The sequence below is a fragment of the Rhinolophus sinicus genome, chromosome 6, assembly GCF_057876585.1.
Source record: "Rhinolophus sinicus isolate RSI-liver-muscle chromosome 6, RSI-T2T, whole genome shotgun sequence".
In the NCBI taxonomy this organism is placed as follows: domain Eukaryota; kingdom Metazoa; phylum Chordata; class Mammalia; order Chiroptera; family Rhinolophidae; genus Rhinolophus; species Rhinolophus sinicus.
This window is the reverse complement of record NC_142506.1, coordinates 30,927,727-30,943,128: the sequence shown is the minus strand read 5'-3', so window position 1 is coordinate 30,943,128 and position 15,402 is coordinate 30,927,727. Positions and strand designations below refer to the sequence as shown.

Below are 15,402 nucleotides of genomic sequence, written 5' to 3'. Positions count from 1 at the left end.
CTGCCTCTCCAATTTTGGAAGTTCATTTGCTTCTTTCTCCTAAAGAATATGAGGGGTAGGAGAAGAGACTTTTGGTTAGGTAAATCATTATGTGTGCATGTGTGTGTGCGCGCACACACACAGGTGCTCACACGTGCTTAATTTTGTTTTATATATATATATATACACGTGTATATACAGAGGATGCCATAAAACGTATACACATTTTAAGAAAGGAAAAAACTGTATTAATTGTAATATCAATATATACTGATAACAGAAGGTGAATACAAGTCACGTTTGGCTTCTGCAATTGCAAGAGGTGCTCAAAGTGGTTACCATCAGCGTCCAGACACTTCTGATTATGGCGAACTACTGCTTGAGCATAGATAACATCTCTTAAAATGTGTATACATTTTTTTGGCACCTGTGGGGACAGAGCCCCAGAAAGTAGTTTACAGGCTCTCGGCCTCACGTGGAGGAGTGCTGGCTCGGGTAGTAGATGGCCGTCAGCTGTGGCTGATTGGCCGTCAGCTGTAGCCAGTTAGCCAATTAGCCGCTAATATAACTGCTGCGGCTACGAAGGAGAGCCAAGGGGAGTGGAGGAGAGTGAAAGAGAGTCGTCGGTGGGTTGCAGACAAAACGGACAGCAGGTCGCACGTCCAGTGAACCCAGCCTCCAGTGAGACCGTAGTGGTATGACTCCCCTACCTGTGGCTCCGTGGGTGTTCCTTTTTGGCCTCACCATATCCTGCGTTATGTGGGGAGCGGGACCAGAGACCCAGCAGGGTCCCCTGCACAACAGCACCCCTGGTATGTATGTGTGTATGTATGTGTATATATGTATATATGCACACACACATACACATACATATATATGTATAATAAAATTAAGCATGCGCACACGCACACACAATGATTTACAATGATTTAGTACAGGTTGGAAGAGCTGTTCGGTAGAAGTCCTGGAAGTTATTTTTAAAATTTTCTTCAATTTGTAAAGTAATTCTCAGAAGGAACAACATCTCTTGGGAAACAACAGGCACAATAAGCAAAATGTGTCTATTTTACTTTGGCTACACAGCATTCATATAGCCTCTTTTTAAACATGTCCCCCAAAGTGAGACCAAAAATGCAATACAAAATGAAATATTTATTAATTTTATAAGGGAAGAAAACAAGGGAGCATTTTCTAAAGAAAACAGAAGAACCTAGGTAAGAATTATGCAGCAGGTAATCAATCATAAAGGTTTATCATTGTTATAGTTTTCTCACTGAGAATTCAAAAGACAGAAAATAGGTTTAACTATAATACTAAACATACTATCAAATTAGATGCATTAGATATATAACTATAGACTCCCGGGAAGCATCAAACTAAAGACCAACATGAAAAATCAGCAATCAAGAGACACAGTGAGTCTTTTAAACAAGTCATGGACATGCAAAGAGTGAAAAGGCTACAAACCTGGAACTATTTCACAAACACTAGTCATGCACAGGTGCCATCTGTTTGAAAACCCATCTGCTCTTCTCAGAACACTGCACCAACTTTATTTGGCTGTGGAACCTATCCTTCTACCGTTTCCCCGAAAATAAGACCTAGCCGGATGTCATGCAGGGTCTCTGGTCCTGCTCCCCACATAAGAACACAGGATATGGTGAGGCCGAAAAGGAACACCCACGGAGCCATAGATAGGGGAGTCATACCACTATATTCTCGCTGGCAGCTGGGTTGGAGACACAGGAAGCAGGTTCCACATGATCCACAATCCACTGGCCGCTTCTTTGCCACCCACCCAACCAACCCCCTAGCATAACCACAGCAGTTATACTGGGGGTTAATTGCTAACTGGTTACAGCTGATGGCCAACTACTAGTCACAGCTGATGGCCATCCACTACCTGAGTCAGCACCTTGCCACGTGAGGTCTAGAGCTTGGAAACTGCTCTCTGGGACTCTGTCCCCACACTGGACAATCAGCTCTAATGCGTCTTTTGTAGCAAAAATTAATATAAGACTGGGTCTTATAGTAAAATAAGACCGGGTCTTATATTAATTTTTGCTACAAAAGACGCATTAGAGCTCATTATCCAGCTAGGTCTTATTTTCGGGAAAACACGGTATTCACTGAAATGGAGAAAGCTGTGAAAAGAACAAGTTTTAGGGAGGAGCTAAGAGCAGGAGTTCATTTATAGACATTTAAGTTTGAGTTGCTTCTTATATTTTAGGTGGGAATGTATATCCAAATACCTATTTGACAAGCCTAGAGTTCAGGAAGAAAGTCTGGCCTAGAGATATAAATTTGAGAGAAGTTGTGATACAGAGGGTGTATAAAATCATGAGCATGGATGAAATCACCAAAGGAGTAAATATAGAAGGGCAAGGACTGAGCCCTCTGGCATTTCAATATTAAGATATTGCGGAGAAGAGGAGGATCCAGTAACGGAGACAGAAAAGGTGGAAAACGAACCTTTTAGGAATTATGCTTTCATAAGACAAAACCTTTTGGTTTCATCCCTATCAATATTTTACTCACCCTGTCCCCTAAATGTAAACTACATCTTAAGAAGTCATGAGCAAAACAGGGGCAAATTGGGAGGAATAAAGGAGTGATGTGACAAAAAATCACAAGTACCATATAGGATATATCCTTCTTAGACCTGTTGAAACTTGAGGGTATTAAGACACTTCCTCTGATATTTCTAAGAAAGGATCAGAATTCTAAAGAAGAACTGTCTAGTCTCTGATAGTCACAATGCAGGATATAAAACAAAGATAAGCATAGATCTTTGGCTTACTAAAGACTTTTGACTGTATGTTAAGTTTCCTGTGGCTGCTGTTAACAAATTACCATAAAGTGGGTGGCTTAACACAACAGAAATTTATTTTCTCACGGTTCTGGATGCTGAAAGTCCAAAATCCATCAGGGCCATGCTTCCTTTTGGAGCTGCAAGAGAAAATCTGTTTTTTGCCTCTTTCAGCTTCTGATGACTACAAGCATTCTTTGGCTTGTGGCCACATTACTCCAATCTCTGCCACCGTGATCACACTGCCTCTTCCTCTTCTGTGTGTCTTCTTCCCTTCTGCCTGTAATGACCTCTGTTTTCCCTAGAAAGGACAACTTGTCATTGGATTTTGGACCCACCTGGACAATCCAGGATGATCTCATCTTAAAATCCTTAATTATATTGCAAAGACTCTTTTTCCAAATAAGGTATCATTCACAGGTTCCAAAGATTAGGATATGAACATATCTGAGGGTCACCAATCAACCTACATAATTCCAGAAATTCTGGCGAAGGATATCAGTAAAGTGTGTTTTGTTTATGCAAAAAGCCAAAGGATATTCATCCATAATAAAAAACATTCTTTTATTAAAAAAATGAATGGGGATGGCAATAAGGAGATAGCTATTTGATTTAACTATGTATGTGATTTGGCCATGTACAATTGCTTACCAGGTAACCACTGCCACCTTGGTGTGGATAAAAGAACTAGTCATTGTGCTTTACATCACATACCATGTGATGATAGGCTTTTCTAAACGATTGTTTTACTTCCCCCGCTTATATGCACTTATCAATCCCCAACCCCTCTTTCTAAAGGACCTTGTTTCATGATTTTGATTTAAGGACAGCTAGTATATAAAAAGTGTCAGTTATTCATACAAACAAAAACAGATAGATTAGTTCAAGCAATATTTAAATAGATCAGAGGTTTAAAATCTGGTGGCCAAACAGACCTCATCACCTCTCCTGATTCTATGTTACAAGAGCATCTTGTCTTGATTTATGCATTGCAACTGATTTCAGTGGAGGAGGTAACAGGACCTCCAAATGCAGTAGTTTTGTGGGGACTTACTCCTTTTGTTTTTATACTGAGACTTGCTATGACAAGTTACTAATAATGAAAGAGATCTCTTTCCTAACAGCCTTGACTGAGTAGTTGAGCGTTTCAAAGACGTAATTTATACTAACTCAGTGAAATACATAACACATTTTCCCTCATTTTATATACAGGGAAAGAGAATAAGTCACAGTCATTTTGGAGGAGTTGTAAAACTAAGAGAAGTCAGATATCCTGACTTTCGATTCAACTTAGTAATTTCAGTTAAATGACATATGAGCTTCTGTATTTGGTCTCAAAAGAAAGGTCCATCAGTTAGGAAAAGACTATAAAAAAGACAAAGAAAAGAATTCCTGTGGAAAGAAAACATTTCATACAAAATGCCCCTAGAGCTATGCTGTCCAGTGTAAACACATACTGGATCGAAGACTTAGTATGAATAAAAAAAATGTAAAGTCATTCATTAATACAGGATGAAACAATAATATTTTGAATATATTGGCTTAAATATATTATGAAAATTAATATCATCTGTTTCTTTTTACTTTTTAATGTGCCTAAAAGAAAATCTTAAATTACATTTATGACTCACATATTTCTATTAGATAGCCCTACTGTAGATAAAGTTATGAAATAGATACGTTAAAGGAAATTGAAACAATCATCAAAACCTCCCAAAAAGCGGACCTCTAAGATCATCGGATGACTTCACTAGTGAACTCTACCAAACATTCAAAGAAGATTTAATACCTATCCTTCTTAAACTCTTCCAAAAAACTGAAGAAGAGGCAATAACTTCCTAACTTATTTTATGTGGCCAACATTACTCTTCTACGAAAACCTGGCAAGGATAACAGAAAAAAAGAAAACTACAGACCAATATCTCGAATGAATACAGATGCAAAAACCCTAAACAAAATACTAGCAAATTGAAAACACAACAATACATTAAAAAGGTAACATATTACGATCAAGTGGGGTTTATTACAAGGGTGCAAGGATGGTTCAACATATGCAAATTGATCTATGTGATATACCACGTTAACAAAATAAAAGATAAAAAGCATATGATCATATCAGTAGGTACACAAAAAGCATCTGACAAGACACAAAATCCATTCATGATTTAAAAACCCAATAAAATGGGTAAAGAAGGAAGTATCTCAACATAATAAAGGCCATATATGACAAACCCTCAGCTAATGTCATATTCAGTGGTGAAAAACTAAAAGCTTTTCCTTTATGATCAGGAACTAGACAAGGATGCCCACTCTTATCACTGTTAGTCAACACAGTAGTGGAAATCCTAGCCAGAGCAATGAGGCAAGAGAAATAAAAGGCATCCAAATTGGGAATGAAGAAGTCAAATTATCACATTTTACAGATGACATGATTCTTTATATAGAAAACCCTAAAGACTCCACCAAAAACCTATTATAAATGATAAACAAATACAGTCAAGTCGCAGGATACAAAGTCAATGTACAAAAATTCATTGTGTTCCTATATACTAACAATAACATTTCAGAAAAAGAAATGGAAAAAAAAATTCCTTTTGCAATTGCAACAAAAACAAATACCTAGGAATAAATCTAACAAAGGATATGAAGAACCTATACACTGAAAACTACAAGACATTATTAAAGTAAATTGAAGACACAAAGAAATGGAAAGATATTCCAGGTCCATGGACTGGAAGAATAAACATAGTTAAAATGGCCATATCACCCAAACCAATACATGGATTTAATGTAATCCCCATCAAAATCCCAATAGCATTTTCTGAAGAAACAGAACAAAAAAATCATCAGATTTATATGGAACCACAAAAGACCCCGAATAGACAAAGCAATCCTGAGAAAAAATAACAAACTTGGAGGTATCACACTCCCTGACTTCAAGTTATACTACCAAGCAACAATAATCAAAACAGCATGGTATTGGCAAAAAAAAAAAAAAACAAACCACCAACAACAGACACATAGACCAATGAACAGAATTGAGCCCAGAAATAAACTCACATAAATATGGACAGATTATTTTCGACAAAGGAGCCAAAACATACACTGGAGAAAAGAAAGCCTCTTCAATAAATGGTGCTGGGAAAGCCAAATACAAATGATACTAGACTGCTATTTGTCACCATACACAAAAATTAACTGAAAATGGATCAAAGACCTAAATATAAGACCTGAAGCAATAAATTGCATAGAGGAAAGCATAGATATTAAACTTATGGACCTTGGTCTTAGAGAAGATTTTATGTATTTGACCTCAAAGGCAAGGGAAGTAAAAGCAAAAATAAATGAATGGGACTATATCAAACTTAAAAGCTTCTGCACAGCAAAAGAAACCATCAACAAAATAAAAAGGCAACCAAACCGAATGGGAGAAGATATTTGCAAACAAGGCCTCTGATAACGGGCTAGATAAACTAGATAAAGAACTCATACCACTCAACAATGAAGAAACAAACAATCCAATTAAAATATGAGCAGAGGAACTGAACAGACACTTCTTTCAAGAAAACATACAAACGGCCAATGGATATATGAAAAGATACTCAACTTCACTAGCTATTAGGGAAATGCAAATCAAAACCACAATAAGATACCACCTCACACATGTTAGAATGGCTATTACCAATAAGACAAATAACAGCAAGTGTTGGAGAGGTTGGAGAAAAAAAGGAACCCTCATACACTGCTGGTGGGAATGTAAACTGGTACAGCCACTATGGAAAATAGTATGGAGGTTCCTCAAAAAATTAAGAAAAGAGTTACAATATGACCCAGTAATCCCTCTCCTGGGTATCTACTCATAAAGATATTTGTACTGCTACATTTATTGCAGCATTACTCATAGTGGCCAACACATGGAAACCGAAGTGTTCTTCGATAGATGACTGGATAAGGAAGATGGAATAAATAAATATATATATATATATATATATATATATATATACACACACACACACACACACACACACACACACACACACACTATGGAATATTACTCGGCCATATTACTCGGCCATAAGAAAAGATGAAATACTGCCACTTGTGATGACTCCTGAGAATATCATGCTAAGTGAAATAAGTCAGATGGAAAAAGTTGAGAACCATGATTTCACTCATATATAGGATATAAAACTGAAAGCAACAAACGAACAAACAAGACAAAAACTCATAGACACAAACAACAGTATGGTGGTTACCAGAGAAAAGGCGGGGTAGACAAGGGTAAAGGGAGTCAATATATGGTGACGGAAGGAAATCTGACTTTGGGGGTGAGCACACAATGTAATATACAGATGATGTATTATAGAGTTGTACACTTGAAACCTATATAATTTTATTAACCAATGTCATCCCAATAAATTTAATAAAATTTACTCCCCAAAAGAAATAGATACTTTACGTTATACATACTTTATTCAGTTAGCAAATATTTATTCAACATGTATTATTGTATTACTGTCAGGCTTCATGCTTAAGAGTGAACAAAGAAAATGGTCCCTGCCATCATTGAGTTTACATTATCTCCTACACATCAACTATAAATTTCAAATGTATTATCTCATTTGTGATAATGTATAAGAATAACTTAGAATACATTATTGTGTTTATAATATTTATCTGGAAGTCTAATACTATCACATTCCCAATACCTTCTGGTTTCTTGATCCTTCTTCCTCTAACTAGTTTGCTCCCTCCTTATGGCTCACCTCTATCAGAGTGTCTTCTCAAATTGGCACCCTGCCTGCTATTCACATTACAGTGGGGCTATTTATACTTTCAGGGGTCTCCAGAGAAGGACAAAGGTTGAAAATTGTTAAGTGTATATTATTTTAAGGGGCCAAATCCAGTTTTTTGGCCCTAAGACTGAGTTTAAGTTTCTTTTGGGCTTAAACAAACTAGGGTGATTTGAGGCAGGCTTTTGCTTTATAATTCAATGCACAACCTTATTTGAGGGCTGACAGAACTCATCAGTTATGCCCTACTGAGGCTTTTACATGAGGAAAAAACTCTCCCAAACAGGATTTCCAAAACAAATTAACAAGCAGTATATCGCTACCAAATTATTTGTAACATAAAATACTAGGTAATATCAGTAGGACAAGAATATATAATGCTTTTAAGGCTAATGGCCTGCTTTCAAGAAAATGTTACCAATAAACATAATTGTTCAGGTTTTACTGAGGGCTATAAAGAGAGCAATACAAACAAAAATTACTTTATCAAAAGGTGCTATTTTTTTCCCACTTTAATACAGAAAGTATTACTGACATATGATAGCTATTGAGAAGCAAATGAAGTACCCAAGTTTTAAACATCCAAAATGATTTCATTGCCTTTTTTGGTTGAAGTCTACCACCATCTGAAATACAGATGTGTTTAGCAAAGGAATGTTATCCCTCAGTCTTGAACTGTGCAGGTGTCCTTACATAGTTGTTTCAATGTTACACATCCTCTGTCAGCTAACAAAGAACTGATCTTTCAGGACTTAAAAAAAAACAAAAACTGAAGAAAAATAATAATTACTCCTGATTGGAGGAAAAAAAAAATCACCTAAGGAAAAATTAGCTCTTCTCTATAAGTAATTAATAATTTGCTCAAAAGGAGTTAAACCAAAATCTTTAAGCTAATGTATTTCATATATGACCACGGGTCCTTTCAAAAAACTACTAGTGCTAGTTTGTCAAATACAATGGAATATGCAATCAAATGTAAATTTAGAAATTCAACATCTCTTTGGCCTTCATGCCCCAAATGGCCTAATTTTTATATGGGCCTCAAATAATAAAAGAGCATAAAACTTAGACAGCAGGAAACCAGCCAGTAACAATCAACTGTCACTTGTTCCATAGCATCAGAAAAACAAATAACAATTCTCTAAGATTTCCTTTATAACCTGAGTAGAGAAGAAATATAAGGAGGCAATTCAGATGTAATGCAACAAAATTTATCCCCAGCTTACTCTGCCTAACACTTGACTAGGGTCTTTTACAGGTTATCACAAATAATTGTCTTCCTTCTTCCCTTTGAAAAATTCATAAAACTACACTTTTCAATCCTCAGTGCCCTCCAGATTAAAAAAAAAGTTTGGGGAGGGGGATGATTAGAAACCAAAGAATTTATGATAAATCTAAATAAGTGTTTAAGATAAAATCAAAACCTGCCATAATATACAAAATTATTTCAAGTGTTTAAAAAGTTTGCTTCAAATTACCTATATCTAATTCCATCTAACAATCCCATAAGAATCCCATATCTTTCAATATGATCCCATTAAAGAGGAGACCCCAAGTGTCTTACATTCCCAATTGCAAAAATATTACTTTATGGCATCCCCTATTTCCAATTTTTGAAATGCATTTATTTTTCACCAAGATGCTAAACACAGATACTAATCTTAGTATCTTTCATATGTTAGGTAGAAAAAATGTTTTCATTTAGTCAAGTGAAAAAGCACCCCAAATTCTAAAAGTCACAAAAAAAAAAGAAAAAAATCCAACACTACTGTGTTTCCCCGAAAATAAGATCTAGCCGGACAATCAGCTCTAATGCATCTTTTGGAGCAAAAATTAATATAAGACCCGGTCTTACATTACATTATATTATAGTAGACCTGGTCTTATATAAGATCGGGTCTTATATTATAGTAAAATAAGACATACCAACTTTTGCTCCAAAAGATGCATTAAAGCTGATTGTCTGGCTAGGTCTTATTTTCAGGGAAACACAGTAGATGACAGTAAAATGGACTTTTTAAATATAAACTCTAAGGATTAATTGAGGCATCCCCCGATGAAACAATATTTCAAGTAGCTAGCTACCATTTGGGTTGTGTTTCAATGCCTAAAATAATGTTGTAGTTTTAAAAGAATCTTACTGGAATCCTCATTGGAAGTCAGAGATATTGAAAAAATAACAATAACGTTAGTTACCTAATGTAATTTTTTCCTCAGAAAGACACCTTGTGGTGACAGTAAAATAGTTTCCATGGACACACGAAATTTAAACTTAAGTTATATTGTACACTATAATAAAAACGAATATTAAACTAATAAAAAGGTTTTTTGTTGTTGCTGGGTACCTCACTGGAATTGTAAGTTGCAAGGAAACACTTGAAAATAGGAGTTAACAATAGATCATCGCCATTTTCTAAATACATTTCTAAAGTGTATTTACATTTTAATTCAGTTCAGACAGCTGGGTGTTAAGGAAGCATAAACAGACAAATACGGTAATAGCTTAATTATAAACAGAAGAAGAAAGATGCGCATTACGATGATTAATGGCAAAACTGAAAACGAAATTTAGGCAGACCGTCAGATTTCATATAACCAAAAGGGTCAAGAAATCCAGGTTAAAATAATAAAAAAATAAAAATAAAGACAGCCACATTCTTACCCCAAAAAAGTGAAATGGAAAGATCACAAACATTTTATGGCAACGGGTCAGGGCAAAGGAGTGTTTACGCCACCACTGTTTACTAACATTTAAAACTAGCATTTCCAGCCAACATCTGGGTTTGAAAATTGCAGCGGCACTTAAACGCTGTCCCTTCCAACGTCAACCCAACAGAACATTCTGCAACATTTTGGATAGTAAATATTAACCAGAACAAAGCATCGTTCTTATATTTCTACTTTCAGGGGCCAATGGGATAAATTAAGACCCTTTTCCCATGTACAACCTTAACCACTCTCCCCTTTTATTTACTTCCCTTATCACGAGGTTAACGAACCCTGAACTTTTTCTTTTCATTAATGGAAACGGGTAAAAGAGCAATGGTAGACGGGAACCCATATGATAGGAAAAACTGGAAATTAAAAACAGTGGCGTTACCTTCTGCGTGAAGGCTGGGAACTCCCTGAAGGTTTAAGAGGGAGACGATCCTGGGAGACCCCTATTTAAATACATACTTTTCTCCAAGCTTACACCACTTTTCATCTGTAGAATTTCTGCTTTTCAAGAGGGTGACAGTTCTCCTGATCGAGCTTCCCCGGAGCATGCCTCCCTTTCCCTGGACCATGCCTCCCAAGCAAGGGGGTGGGGGTGGGGCGCTGGCCCCAGCCCCGAATTTGCAGCGAGGCCCGGAAATCGGTCCCGTTAGAGCCGATTTCACCCATCAGGAATGCGCTCCGCCCCTGCCGCCTCACCGCGGCGGCCGCCCTCGATGTTGCCCGCTTCAGGGGCTGGTGAAGTGCTCGAGTGGAGAGCCGCCTCGGCCCGTCACAACACGGCCGGGTCAGCTGCGGTCTCCACAGACTACCCGGGCCAGGACGGGGCTCGGGGCGGATCCCACGCTCCGCCTCAGGCCGCGCTGCCACCGGGGCGCCAGGGCCAGGGCCGGGCGGTGGACGCAGAACCAGTTCGAGGCCTGAGCCCTGGGTCCAGCGCCCGCTCGAGCCCTCAGCTGAGCACGAGAGGGGGCGCCTTTCCCGTGGGATTTCCGAAAACATTTCCGTCCCGGGGAGGGGCGCGAGGGCAGCGGCCGTGCAGAGCGCCTCGGATCGGAAACGGGAGCCGCCCCTGCCCTCCCGCTCCCGGGCGTAGCCTCCTCCTGTGCCCGCCAGTACCTTCAACTCCTCACAGAGGCGGCGGGCGCAGGGTTGCGGGCGAGCAGGCCCATCTCCCAGAGGCGGCGGCTGAAGCCGGAGGAAGTACCGAGAGTGCCTCAGACCCGCCGAGGCGCCTCTCAGCTGGGGCGGAGGGAATGGAGAGGAGGGGTCGCGACGGCCGCTTTCCCGAACTCCTCCTCCGCAGTTCTGTCTTGACGGCTGTTCCCGGGAAGCAGCGTCTCAACTGCCATTCTCCCCCTCCCTCAGGCCCCGCTGTCTCCGCCTCCTCCTCCCACTTCTTCCTCCCGCCCCCGTCCCCTTCCCGCCCCGCCCCGCCGCGCCGCCCGCGTGCCGTACGTCATGGCGTCACGCCCACGGGCCGCCGCAGTCGGCTATGGGAGGCGGTCGTCCGCTCGCGCACGTGTTCCCCGCACCCGCCCAGGAGCGCCCTACCTGCGACCTGGTTAGCCCGGTGCGCGGCCCCGCAGCCTGAGTCCTGCGTGGAGCAAACAGCGGCTCTTTCTGCCCCTTCGGCCCGCAGGACTTCTTCGCCCGGAGCCGGCCGGGCTGTGGGGCAGGTGCTTCCTCCAAGGACGGGTGGGGCTGCTTCCGAGGTGAAGGGAGATGCTGCACTTGGGGACCCTGGCTTTTGGCATTTCGAACGCCATTACGTCTTCATTCCTTTTGTGTTCTCACGGTTCACCTGCTAGATTGGCAGCCCTGGGGAGAGCGGAGACGGGATGTTGCAGCGAGTTTTTGCATCTCTCCTCTAGGAAGTGTCCTTCCCCGAGAGCGGCGGTGCACCCACGCCCTTACTCGTAGGTTTAATAGACCTCAGTCTTCCGCGGGGGCTGCTAGGAGCAGCACTTAGCCACAATTTAACACCCTACGTGGGGATGTGGAGAATATCTTCCGCTTACTTCCCCCCACCCCAATTTCACAAAGTCGTTCAAGTATTCAGAATTCACATTTCGGTCCTTATTGATACATTCTGAGTTAGTTTAGCTTTAGCTGGTACACCCCCTCGTTAAGCCAGTCATATCCCCCTTTGAATTTTTTAACCTCTGCATGACTTAGTATCAATTCTTAGTTGAATGAACACATTCAGTCCAGACCTGGTCCATTCCCTCCTAGTTTATTTCTCCCCAATATTTAGAGTCCTCTTCCTTGGAATACTGAGAAATGGAATGTGATAGATGCTGGACAGAATATCCATTCGCCATCTGTTACTTAACTAAATTTATCACCCCTTCAAAACTTGTTTTAGTGGGTCTAATTTAACTTAGAAACAAACCAAGGAACAATGGTCTTTCAGACAGTACTTGGTGTCTTTGGTAACCCAGTAAATGTTTACCAATTAGAAAACTAAACAAGCTAGGCAGTTTAGGTCTAAGTATCTAACCACGAATCTTAAAAGAAGTAATGATGGGTATGTTTATTTTTCCTTTATTGGACATTTTAAAGCTGTTATAGAGTCCTTTAAATGCTACTTGAAGGCCGCCAGCAATTTAATCCATAGGATACTTTAAGCCTACAGATAGTATATGAGTAGCAAGTTAAATGGATTTATGGAACAGTATCCATACATAATCTTTCTTGAAAGCATATCAACCTGTTGAGCATTTCAGAACAGATGGGGCATTGGCTTGGAAGGGGCTTATGAGTAAAGAGGCTGTGCTGAGTGGGAGTGGTCTTGTACATTGTACAATTTCATTTTCTGGAAATACTTTCCCCTGCATGTCTTCCTGAAAACGAGGAATTTCCTACTCTTCACTAATGCAACATATATCTATTAAGAAATGAATATCTATTGAACATCACCCAAATCCTCACAGGCATCTCAAACTTGGTCTGCCCAAGACAGAATTTATCTTTCTCAAAACCTGCCTCTCTCATTCACTCAGGCCCAAGCCAGAAATCTAGGATTCTTCTTAGGAGCCCTCCTTTTAGTCACTTCCAATTCATAATTAACCTCCAAGTACTGCTTATCCTAAACATCCCTGTATTCACTCTCCTGTATCCCTCTTCTGCTTTACGGTTTCAACTTTGACTGCACATTAGAATCCCCTGCAGAGCTTTTAAAAATCCTGATGCACAGGCTACATCCACCAATTAAATCAGAATCTTTGAGGATGGTGCTCAGGCATCAGTATTTTTAAGATCACTCCCCAGCTGATTCCAATACACACCCAAGGTTAAAAACCATGGCTAGGGCCTCACCATTTCTCACTGGATTACTGCAAAGGCATATAATTGGCCCCAGGTGCCTTAATTTTTGGCAGTCTTCTCACTTCTTTCGCTACTCTTTTCTAATTCATTCAACATAATTCGATAAATATTTATTATGTTGAAGGGTGTAAACTTGGCAGAGAAACACACACGCCTGGTATGTTGCAGAGGGGTTTGCTATTGTAGGCACTATAAACACAGCAATGAAAAAGACTGCCCTTGTTTCTGCTTTCATGGAGCTTACATTCGGGAGGGTTGGGGGGTATAGTTGGAGGCAGAGAAAACAAAGAAAGGGAAATAAATTTCTAGAGAAACATAGAAACCAGGGAGGCTGTTACTTTATTTGTTCACTCCTCTGACATTTGAGCTGGGTTCTACAAGTCAAGAAGGAGGCAAACAAGCTGAGGGGTGAGGAAGGCAGTGGTAACAGCAGGTGCAAAGGTCCTAGCAAGACAAACTTGCCAAGTTCAGGCAGCTAGAGGCTGAAGCATAGTGAGTAAGAGGGAATATGAAAGACATGGGGTTAGAGAAGTAGAGGGAGCCATATTTAAGACCTTTTAAGGTCTTGGTAAGGAGAATTCTAAATGGTTGGTATGTGTGATGAGACACAAGAGATGAATTTTAAGTGGAGTGAAATCTGACTTAACCTTTGAAAAGGATCACTCTGGTTGCTCTGTGGATCAGATTGTGGAGGGAAAGAATGGAAACGGAGACCAAATAGGATGTTACTATAAGAATCAAGGAAAGGACTCGTTCTTTGGGCTAAGGTGGACACCGGGAGACAGATGGTTTTGGTAAATATTTTAGAAGCAGAATATAGACTTGTTTGGAATGAAGTAGAAGTGGAGAATGAGAGAGAACAATGGGATGGCAATAATAGCTACTCTTTATTGCATAAGTACCACATGACAGGCACTGTTCTAAGTGCTTTATAAGTATTAAGCCATTTAATTATCATAAGAGTCCGAAAAGGTAGGTGCTATTATTATTCCAATTAACAAATTAAGAGCTGGGGCTCCAGAGGTTGAGTAACTTGCTCAAGTTACGTAGCTGGTAAGTGGCAGAGCTGGGATTTGGCCCATGTGGGCAGCCTGGTTCCAGTGCTCATACTTTTATCCCACCCCTAACCTGGCCCCTCCGTTGGGTCACAAAGTAAAAGTTCCTTCAGCCGCATTAAGCCATTTGTGGTACTAAACAGCCTTTCTCCTGTCTTCCTTCCTCTTCTCTACTCTCTCTCTTACATGTGAACATCAAACTTTCTTTGTGCTATTTATTCTTCCTAGAATATCCTCTCCCCCCTCCTCTGCCTGACTCAAGTTATCAACCTTTGCTGGTCCTTAGAGGCTGAGTCAAGCCCGTCTTCTATGTCTCCACAGCAATCCTGTGCCTACCTCTATAATTTGCTGTGTAAAGCACTTCATTTATTTTGTAGGTCTTTCCCACTAAACTTTGAAGGCAGGGAGCTTCGTGCCAGGGAGAGAGGAAGGAAGCAAGCAAAGAATCCTACCCCTGCACACATGGATCTCGGGAAACACAAATATGGTAAAGCATTGTCCTTGCCCTCCAGAAGCGTGTAAACTTGGCAGAGAAACACACAGAAAATCACTCTAATACAAGGGCGAGAAGTGTGATAGAAACAACATGTTACAGGAGTACTATAACAACATGTTATAAGAGGACAGGATGTTGGAGGCAAGAAGCTTGGCATGAGTGTTGTTTTATTGGGAAAAAAAAGAAATGCAACCAAGAATGGGAGCTTAGGGGCTTTATTCCCAC

At 40.1% G+C, this 15,402-nt stretch overlaps 1 protein-coding gene across 2 annotated transcripts in view; it reads right to left on the bottom strand.

Moving 5' to 3' along the window:
* RNF19A (ring finger protein 19A, RBR E3 ubiquitin protein ligase) overlaps positions 1 to 11,702 on the bottom strand; it is a 54,231-nt gene extending 42,529 nt beyond the window's left edge. Inside the window, exon 1 of one of the 2 annotated variants that reach the window (XM_019757643.3) lies at positions 11,416 to 11,702. The gene's annotated coding sequence lies outside the window, so the exon portion shown is untranslated. Of the gene's footprint in view, positions 1 to 10,681; positions 10,875 to 11,415 lie in introns of those variants that run through there. The other variant, XM_074317081.2, reaches the window with a different exon arrangement.
* Between the last annotated feature and the right edge of the window lie 3,700 nt (positions 11,703 to 15,402).